This window comes from Oryctolagus cuniculus, chromosome 8 (genome assembly GCF_051225735.1).
Source record: "Oryctolagus cuniculus isolate XC-2025 breed Fujian yellow rabbit chromosome 8, ASM5122573v1, whole genome shotgun sequence".
Taxonomy (NCBI): Eukaryota; Metazoa; Chordata; class Mammalia; order Lagomorpha; family Leporidae; genus Oryctolagus; species Oryctolagus cuniculus.
Genome location: NC_142874.1, coordinates 61,210,799 through 61,222,158, shown reverse-complemented (window position 1 = coordinate 61,222,158; position 11,360 = coordinate 61,210,799). Strand labels below are relative to the sequence as shown.

Genomic DNA, 11,360 nt, shown 5'->3' with positions numbered 1-11,360 from the left:
CTGCAGGTTACAAAATAAACATATAAAACAGTGATGTTTTTATACACTAATGATGAATTTACTGAAAGAGAAATTAAGAAAGAAATACCAAGAGCCTAGGGAGATTACTGATGACATAAACAAGAGTGTCAATTTGCTAAGTCAGCAACAGGAGTCACTGTGCACTTACTCCTCATGTAGGATCTCTGTGCTTAATGTGTTGTACAATGTGAATTAATGCTATAACTAGTACTCAAACAGTATTTTACACTTTATGTTCTGTGTGGGTGCAAACTGTTGAAATCTTTACTTAGTATATACTACATTGATCTTCTGTATATAAAGATAATTGAAAATGAATCTTGATGTGAATGGAATGGAGAGGGAGTGGGAATTGGGAGGGGTGCGGGTGGGAGGGAGGGAAGTTATGGGGGGAAGCCATTGTAATCCATAAGCTGTACTTTGGAAATTTATATTTGCTAAATACAAGTTAAAAAAAAAAGAAAGAAATACCATTCACAAGAGCCATAGAAGACAATCAAATATTTAGGAAAAATTTTAACCAAAAATGAAAGATCTTGACAATAAAAATTATCAAACATTGATGAAAGAAAGCAGCAAGAACACAATAAAATGGAAAGATGTTCCTAGCTCATAGACTGAAAGAATCAGTATCATTAAAATATCTATACTACCTAAAGCTATCTATTGATTCAATAAAATCCCTATCAAAATACCCATGACATTCCTTACAAAGTTAGAAAAAGAATCCTGAAACTCCTATGAAATCACAAAAGACCCAGAACATCCAGGGAGGTACCTCGAGGTGTCACAAAACCTGACTTCAAAGCATACTACGAAGAAATAGTGATGAAAACCACATGGCCACATCAGCAAATCTGGATATTGGAGCACAGCTGGTAGTGGAAGAGTGTCCCAGCAGTTACACTGTCTCCAGCATGCCCTACATTAAGCTAGAACATCCACTGGACCCAAATTCAGAAGATGGGTCCGCTCAGGGTGTCGCCATGGGAATGAAATTCATTTTGCCAAACCGATTTGACATGAACATGCGTTCTCGGTTGGTGAAGTCCTTAAGTGAAGGAGATAGTAAAAGTATTCAAGATCAAGTTAATTCTGACCTGGAAGTGACATCTATTTAAAGCCTACTTAAAGTCCTATTTAAAACCAAATGCAGTATCCATACATCTGCTTCTCCAGAAATTCAAGTAAGGCATGTTTACACTCCCTCGACAATGAAGCATTTCTCACCCATAAAACAGTAAACCACCTTAACCAACAAACACACAGGAAATGAGGTCTCAACCACATCTTTGTTAGCAAATTCTTTGTCTGTTCACCAGTTGGCAGCTCAGGGAGAGATGCTCTATTTGGCTACCCTTACCGAACAAGAAAATGTTATCAATACACGGATGAAGAAGGATTTACCCCTCTGATGTGGGCTGCAGCACACAGGCAAGTAGCTGTGGTAGAGTTTCTACTTCAGAATGGCGCTGATGCTCAACTTTTAGAAAAAGGTTGACAAAGCGCACTGTCACTGGCCTGCAGCAAGGGCTACACAGACATTGCCAAAATGCTGCTCCACTGTGGAGTTGATGTTAACGAGTGTGACAGGAATGGAGGGACATCTCTGCTGGACACCGTCCATGGAAGTCACGTGAAATGACATAAACAAGAGAGTCAATTTGCTAAGTCAACAACAGGAGTCACTGTGCACTTACTCCTCATGCTTTTAGAAAATGGAGCTGACTCGACAATTGAAATTGACTCTGGATATAATTCGATGGATTTGGCTGTAGCCCTGGGCTGTAGAAGTGTCCAACAGGTTATTGAGTCCCATTTGTTGAAGCTACTTCAACATATCAAGGAGTGACGCAGCCCTCAGAAAATGTCTTCTGCCCTTCTGTTTATTATTGGTTCTTATAAATGATACTTTTGTTTACTTATAGATTTTTACCTCAGTTGCAATATTTAGTGATTTTTAGTAAATTTTAATAAATATTCCTTGAGTAACTCACTGGCTTGTAATAAAATTAATGTTGATGCTATTTTTATAAATGTGTACACTGGATATATAAAGTATAAATTAAAGTTTCGTGGCATGTACATTTTTATGATACAGACAGTTATATGTCTTTGTATCAAGTGTTATAATTTTTTTTTGACAGGCAGAGTGGACAGTGAGAGAGAGAGAAAGAGAAAAAGGTCTTCTTTTGCCATTGGTTCACCCTGCGATGGCCGCCGTGGCCGGCGCGCTGCGGATCCGAAGGCAGGAGTCAGGTGCTTCTCCTGGTCTCCCATGGGGTGCAGGGCCCAAGCACTTGGGCCATCCTCCACTGCCTTCCCAGGCCACAGCAGAGAGCTGGCCTGGAAGAGGGGCAACCTGGACAGAATCCGGCGCCCCGACCGGGACTAGAACCCGGTGTGTCGGCGCCGCAAGTTGGAGGATTAGCTTATTGAACCGCGGCGCCAGCCCTCAACTATTATAATTTTGAAACAAACAATTCAATGGAACAAAATAGAAAGCCTAGAAATTAATCCACATACGTACAACTTACTGATTTTTCAACAAAATTGCTCAGACCATACTTTGGAGTAAGGTTAATTTCTTCAATAAATGGTGCTTTCAAAACTGGATGTATATATTTAAAAAATGAAATTGAATTCATACCTCTCACAACATACAAAAATCAACTCAAGATGTATTGAAGAACTAAATTTAAGATCTGAGACTATGAAGTTGCTGGAAGAAAATGTAGGGGTAATACACCAAGACATTGGTGTAGGGGATGACTTCTTAGATAAGAAGCAATGACAGCAAAAGCAAAACTAAAGAAATAAGATTATATCAAACTCTGAATCTTCTTCATGGAAAAGGAAATGATCGAAAGAGTGAAGAGACAGCCAGAAGACTGGGAAAAAATACTTGTGGGCTCTCTATCTGTTGAAGGATTAATATACAGAATATATCAGCAACTTAAAAATCTCAATAAGAAAAAAACAACCAATCCAGTTAGGAAGTGGTCAAAAGACCTCAGCAGACAATTCTCAAAAGAAGAAACACAAATGGTTAATGAATATATGAAAAAATCTTCAACATAAATAGCCATATGGAAAATGCAGATAAAATGACAATGAGATATTACCTCCCTCCACACTGGTGGGAATGTAAATTAATGCAGTCACTGTGTAAAGCAGTACAGAAATTTCTTAAAGAAAAAAACTAGAAATAGACTTGCCTTATGATTCAGCATTCTCACTGCTTGGCATATACTGAAAGGACAAAAACATGTATCAAAGAGATACCTGCACCACCATGTGTATAGTAGCACTGTTCACAATAGCCAAAATATGGAATCAACCAAGCCATCCATGATCAGATGAATGGATAAAAATAATGTGGTACATATACACAATGAAATATTATTAAGTAATAGAAAAGAATGAAATTCTATCATATGCATCAAAACGGATGCAACTGGAGGACATTATATTGAGTAAAGTAAGTTGGATACAGAATGACAAAAAGTGCATGTTTTCCCAAGTATGGGGGAACTAAAAGTAAAAAAGAAAAAAATTATAAAACAAAAACAACAAAACAAAGAAAGAAATGCCTGTGTGTATCAATATTGTTATATTTTTCTCAAACTTTGATTGGTATCTTTGTCAAAACAATGAGTAAGAATGTTACACTGCTATAGTTTTAATGAACTGTGGTTATTATAAAGTTTACTGTATAGAGTGAAGTGGTCACCCTTCTACTTGATTATAACTTATAACCCTTGTCTGTATTACTACTGAACTAGGGTCTTTTTATTTCTTACTTTTGGATCTCTTTATTTAGTTGACCATTAAGCCCTTGATTGAAATGTTAATTAAAAATATGTTATCTCAAAAACTAAAAAAGAAAGAGTGAGAGAGAGAGGAAAGGTGAGAGGGAGGAAAGGAATATAATTATATTCTTAGAATTGTATCAATGAACTACATTGAATCTCTTCTCTTTGTATTAATATCATATTAACATGAAAAAAGCATCAGAAAAAATGAATAAATGCTACACTAAAGTTATTTGCAATCATAATCATGAATATTTATTTCATCTGAAAATAAGATCTTTAAAAATATTTAGGTTCTATAATATGTGTCTGTTAATTCCTCCCTAGTGCTTCCCACACCAAGCTGGTTGAAATAAGAATTTCTTTTTCTTTACATCTTGCTCTGTTTTTCTGAATTTGAATACCTATATTCAGGTATCAAATACTCTGATCTCAACTTCTTGACTTCCAAGGGTTTGTTTCAGAGGAGACTCTCCATTGGAGAGTCCTTCATCTGAATAGGGACTACTTGAGGAGCTCCATTAAGTCACACTTTCTATAGACTGAAGGTCTCTGTTTTCTTCCATCTTCTATACCTGTGCTCAATCCATGCATTTTAACTCTTTCAAATCTTTGCTAAAGATTATACTTTTCAGGCCGGCACCCTGGCTCAATAGGCTAATCCTCTGCCTGCAGCGCCGGCACACCAGGTTCTAGTCCCGGTCGGGGTGCTGGATTCTGTCCCGGTTGCCCCTCTTCCAGGCCAGCTCTCTGCTGTGGCCCGGGAGTGCAGTGGAGGATGGCCTAAGTCCTTGGGCCCTGCACCCCAGGGGAGACCAGGAGGAATCACCTGGCTCCTGCCATCGGATCAGCGTGGTGTGCCAGCTGCAGCAGCCATTGAGGGTGAACCAATGGGAAAAAAAAAAAAAAAGGAAGACCTTTCTCTCTGTCTCTCTCTCTCTCACTGTCCACTCTGCCTGTCCAAAAAAAAAAAAAAAAAAAAAAGATTACACTTTTCAATAATCTATGCAATATCTTGGCAAAATTCTGAATATTACTTCAAATCATAGCTGGACAAACATGGCATTTTTAATTAATTATTTATTTATTTAGTTGAAAGTCAGAGTTACAGAGAGAGAAGGAGAGTCAGAGAGAGAGAGAGAGAGAAATCTTCCATCCGCTGCTTCACTCCCTAGTTGGTTGCAATGGCCAGAGCTGTGCTGATCCGAAGCCAGGAGCCAGGAGGTTCTTCTGGGTTTCCAGGACTCGAACCATTGCCTATATGGGATGCTGGCACTGCAGCTTTACCTGCTATGCTACAGCGCCGGCCCCAAATGTGTTTGTGTGTGTGTGTGTGTGTGTGTGTGTGTGTGTGTTTTAAAGATTTACTTATTTATTTTGAAAGTCAGAGTTTCAAGAGAGTAAGTGGAGAAACAGAGAGGGAGATAGTCCATCCACTGCTTCACTCCCCAGATGGCTACAAAGGCCAGTGCTGAGCCGGGCCAAAGATAGAGCCAGGAGCTTCATCTGGTCTCCCACACACATGGTGGGAGACTGAACCCTTGGGCCATCTTCTGCTGCTTTTCCCAGGACATTAGTAGACAATTGAATCAAAATTGGAGCAGCGAGGACATGAACCAGTGCCCATACAGGATGCTGGAATCTCAGGCAATGGCTTCATCTGCTACAGCACAACTCCAGTCCCAATTATGGTATTACTTCCCTTTATCTTACATCACTGTATGAAAATCTATTTTAAATGCTTCAATTTTTAAACGTACAATCCTGCCATCGCCAGTATTAATTTACCTCCACTTAGAATGCTCTCCCTTAGCGTTCACGACATTGGAGCCTCTCACACTTGTATTTTTTAACTCTCTCTCTCTCTACTCAGTTTCATACACATTTTCTTTTTCCTCTATAATAATTTTTCCCCATAGGTTCTAACTTCACAGTAGTTTCTCTTTACTTTTGCTCAGTTATTATATTTCTGGTCATATCTCAAATGATTACTGATATAATAAAGCTCTGAAGATTAGATTTCAAACTTCCTCCAGGTTTGCCCATCTCACTAGACATTCCCACTTGGTTGAACCTGTCTCTGTCACTTCTTACTTTCAGTATCTCCTGGTGAATGAGTTTGTCTGTCCCCAAATTTCAAAGGCTGAAATTTGAAATAAATTCCTTATCTCCACAATCGCTATCTTGATTTATGGAATTCTATTGCATGATTCAATAACTTCCTCATCCTGTTGTATGTGCTAATTGCCCTACCTTCTCTTTTTTCCCCTTCCGCTAACCTTTCAAGATCAGCTTCAAATATCTTAAAATATTTTATAGTATTACAATTCAATGATATGCTGACTAACCTTTCTTTCCTTTTTTTTTTTTTTTTGACAGGCAGAGTTAGACAGTGAGAGAGAGAGACAGAGAGAAATGTCTTCCTTTTTCCGTTGGCTCACTTCCCAAATGGCCACTATGGCTGGCATGCTGCGCTGATCCGAAGCCAGGAGCCAGGTGCTTCTCCTGGTCTCCCATGGGGTGCAGGGCCCAAGCACTTGGGCCATCCTCCACTGCACTCCCGGGCCACAGCAGAGAGCTGGACTGGATGAGGAGCAACCGGGACAGAATCCGGCACCTCAACCAGGACTAGAACCCGGGGTGCCGGCACTGCAGGCAGAAGATTAGCATGATGAGTCATGGCGCCGGCCCGACTAACCTTTCTAAACCTCCATTTCAAATTTCATGTAAAATTTTATGAAATATTTCCTAATTTTTCTTGGAAGTTGCTAAAACATCTCACTTCAAGTTTTATTAGACCTTCTATGATTGCCACTCCCTTGAAACCAAAGTTCTAGATGTCATTTATGGAGCGTAACTAGACTGCAACACTGGACCATACTACAGAGACATGCCTTTCTATGTGATTTTCTTTGATTCTCAGTAGAATGCAATTCATAGGGTAAATACCCAGTAAGTGGTTGTCAATGCTTAAGGGATGAAGGAATCCAAATGAGCACATATGTTCATCCCAGGCTGATGGTAAACAGTTATGATGGGCAGGTACAGTACCAGAAATTTAACTTTTCTTAGTTGTTGGAGACATTTTCTTATGGTAGGGTAAATCTTAAAGCTATCTCAATTTGTATGAAACATTTCAGTTTATGACTTTTTAAAGGAGATTTTGGAAAGTGAGATTCTCAAATTTCCTATTTATGCACTCATTCCTCATACAGAACAAGACTGAAAGATTATTAATAATGAATGAATTAATTAAAAGACTACATGAAAAATAAAAATTCAGAGTAAGGGAAATGCATACTTCATTAATCTATTTACTCAGCAAATATTCACTGACTGTGTATGATCACTGAGCTGTTAGGTTAGATGCACAGCAGAGATAAAACAGCCCTCTGTGTTTCCCTGGAACTACAACTATCAAATTGCTCACTCAAAATTTTAAATACCTGATACACAATTCAAAATTTGTATGTCCAGAGCCAAACTCTTGAATTTTTTTTCCTAGCAGGCAGATTGCTATACGATTTTTTCTCCTAGTCTGGAAGTCATCCTTCCTTGATGTTTTTTCTTCACACGCACCAAAACATACCCATTTGAATGACTTCTTCATCACCCAATGTATTTGTTGGATTTTGGCAGTGATCTTCTAACTTTTCTTCCATTTCCATTATTGTTCACAAAATTCCATTTTCTATATAGACTGAAACTCTTTTGGAAGTTTCTTTAGACCACACCATTGTTTAAATCTCTCCAGTATCACTGAAACTGCTTCTAGGTTTCTAGTTGAGGCCAGTTTAAAGTCAGGTTAGGCAGTACAAAGAACCTTCATAATACACCCTTTGCTTACCTATCTGACTATTTTCCAATGCTTTCCTCTCATGCACAGGGTGCCAGCTACAGTGGCCTTGAAAACACCAAGTTCATTCCATGTCTAGGCTCTAGCTGTTCTCTCTGCTTCTTCTATGACATTTCACATGTCTGGTGTATGTTTTGCCAGTCAAGTTTCTGTTCACAATTTACCTCAGGGAGAACTTCCCTTCCATTACGTAAATCCTAATATCCTGGACCTAGGGTGTGATATAGTAGGTAAAAGACTCCGCCTGTAACACAGGCATCCCATATGGCACCAGCTTGTGTCGCAACCACTGTACTTCCCTCCGGCTCCCGGTTAATAGTCTAGGAAAAGCAACAGAGAATGGCCTAAGCATTTGGGCCCCTGCCACCCACATGGGAGATCTGGAAGAAACTCTTGGCTCCTGGCTTTGGTCTGGCACAGCCCTTGCCATTGGGGGCCATTTAGGGATGGAAGATATCTCTTTCTCTCTCTTTCTGTCTCCCTCTCCCTCTTCAAATAAATAAATTTTTATAAAATTTCCAATACCCTCCTTGCAAGTCTTTCTATCTAATCCACTTTTTTTGAAGATTTATTTATTTATTTGAGAGGCAGAGTTACAGAGAGAGAGAGAGAGAGAGAGAGAGAGGTCTTCCATCCACTGGTTCACTCCCAAATGATCACAATGGCAGAGCTGGGCCAGTCTTAAACTAGGAACCAGGTACTTCTTCGAGGTCTCCCAGGTGGATGCAGGGGCCCAAATGCTTGGGACATCTTCTGCTGCTTTGCCAGGTGCATTCGCAAGAAGCTGGATTGATAGTGGAGCAGCCAGGATGTGAGCTGGTGCTCATATGGGAATGTGGAACCTGAAGTCATATCCATTTTGAGCTGTGTTTTATTGTGTAAAGGGTGTTGGCATTGTGGACCTCAGGAAAGTGTCTCAGGGAATCCCATAGAGATTGCTATAATGTTTCCATTAGATAACTTCTCCCCAGATACCTGTGGTACTGAATGGATTGTCATTCATTAAACTTGTACCTGGAATGTAGGCTTATGATCCAAAGCACCTGATTTTCAGAATTTTCTGAACTCTTAGTATGTAGTATTTCTCTCTTTTTGGTTGATTTTACCTGATAAAGATATTAAGTCAGGGGTAGCTAGAAATCTACTTTTTCCAATAAGTAGATGCCTAATTATAGGAGAAACGAATGAGGCCAAGATAGCAAGAAAAGGCAACTAAAACTAAGCAAATGGAAGAGAATAGGATAATATTATTTACCTGAATATAAAAATCCAGGTGCAATGAATTATCTTTTTATTATGAATTAATTTGTGATGCTGGCCTATTCTTTGAAACCAAATGTATCCTGATTAGTATAATTATATAATAACTTTTTATAAGTTGCTTAATAAATTTAAATAAAACTTTCATTTAAAAATCACTTTCTTGGAAATTCTTACTTCTTCCATTTTTAGAAGTTGGTATCCAAGAAATATTATGTAGAGGAGATAATGGAAGGTGATTCTGTGTTCAATTTTTGTAGTGCTACAGAAAAGGCTGTCTTTCATTCTTAGGTCTTTCATAATAGGTTTATTATCTGTGCCTTTTCTTTTGAAAAACTAATATATTTTTTTCATTTCATTCAATATTTGATTTATACCTTTCAAAAAGCATACTTCATATGACTTTTTGCTAGTATAATTAACATTAGGAATGAGGAACAAATGTCTAGTTGAGAGTGAATAGATCGCTTTTCAGTTCCTAAAAACATTGAACACTTTTTTTCTCTCTAAAGATCTGGCCACAAAGTTGGCAACCAGTTCCATGCTTTTCAGAAATTGATTCTGCTGATAATGAGCACTTAAGTTTGGCAAACTTACCTAGTGGTTAGGTTTGAAAAGGAAATTTTCTGTGTCCTATTTGAGGGTTCTGAAAGAGATTAGAAATTCTTCTAAATAAGTGTCTACATAATAAGACATTAATGGGTGTCACTTAGCCCATTCTTATTGAAGTGTAATACATTGTTTATGATAGTAACTTCTAAGAGTAAATGTGCCAGCTGAAGTAGCTACATTTTAACAGGCAGTGATATAAGTTTCAGAATAAGTAGAATGCTTTATGAGACTCATTTACATTTGAATTCTAGGTTTTCTACTTGGGCATGGTGATAAGATTATTTCATTTTGAAAAAATACTCTATTTATTTAGAAATACTAGAGTGAGAAAATGAGATTACAGAGATTGCTTGCAAATACTACAAGCAAGAACCTATTTTTATTATATGATCTATTATGTAGCCAACCTTTTCACATGTCATATAGCATGGGAAAATCATACCTGTTAGTAATTTGGTTATTACTATTTCCTATATAATTTATAGTAATTGCCATCAATTGTTTATAATTTTTATAACAAAAATGCTGCTTTTTAAAAGAATTACTCGGGTCGGCGCCATTGCTCACCTGGTTAAAAGAATTACTCATCTATTTTAAATAGTATATAATAATAGCGACAGAGAGAGGGAGAGGGAGAGGCAGGAAGAAAGAAAACTTGTATCCACTGTTTCACTCCCTAAATGGCCACAATAACAGGGGCTGGACCAGGCAGAAGCCAGGAGCCTGGAACTATTCTAAGGTCTCCCATGTGAGTGACAGGGGCTCAAGTACTTTGACATTCACTTGCTGCTTTCCCAGGTATATTGTCAAGGAGCAGGATTGGTCAGAGAGTAGCCAGGACTCCAGGGGGCATTGCAGTAAGGAAGCCAGTGTACCCAGTGGCAGAATAATCTTCTGGACACAAAGCCAGCCTCCATTGTTTTGTTTTATTTTGCACAAAGTTAGATAGAAATGTTAAAGTTCTTCATTTCTAAATTTATTGCTTCTAATTTTATTTTCCAAGTGTTTTAAAATAAAATATATTCTGAAAGAAATATCTGTCAATTTATATTACTCTTTCTACTTAAATGATTATTATAATGATCAAATCCAGCAGGATTTTCAGCAATAAATTGATTTGTCACTCAGAACATTGGTCAATACATCTGATTTAGATTTTTATTAGTAATCATCATAGTCTGCTAAAAACAATTGCAGAGGTTTATTTGACAGCTACCTCTTCAATTCTTCTTGAATTGTTAACTTTCAGAGGAATACAGAAAAATAATTAGCATATAATTTTTATGTCCAGGATCCAATTTGAAATGTTGCTGCTTATACAGTTTAAAATCACAGGTATGGTATGAGGGTACCTCAATTTGCAGAGGAATTTAATTACACAATAAATTTATGGGGTGTAGGTTGTGGTACTGTGGGTTTAGCTGCAGTTTGGGATTCCCAAACATACCACTTCACAGTTCCTCCGCTTCAGTACTCTCTACTTAGCTGTTGATCGTGCTTCCTCAAAATTGGTGGAGATAGCACATGATGCTTGGGTCCCTGCCCATGTGGAAAACCTGGATGGAGTTCCTGGCTCTAGATATGGCTTGTGGACATATGGGGAATTAATATGCAAATAGAAGATTCTCTCTCTCCTTCCATGTTGCTCTGCCTTTCAAGTAGGTGTACACTAAAAAAAAAAAAAAGAAAAAAAAAACATAAAAATAAGCTCGTAAAAAATAAAAGATAATGTACTTTGATGTAAAAAAATTGAAATTCAAGCAGCTTTTTAAATAATATGCATTCCCATGAACTTT

The 11,360-nt window shown here is 37.9% G+C and overlaps 1 pseudogene; it reads left to right on the top strand.

The window, feature by feature from the left end:
* The first annotated feature begins 860 nt into the window (after positions 1 to 860).
* LOC100348762 (ankyrin repeat family A protein 2 pseudogene) lies at positions 861 to 1,873 on the top strand (annotated as a pseudogene).
* The last annotated feature ends 9,487 nt before the right edge of the window (positions 1,874 to 11,360 follow it).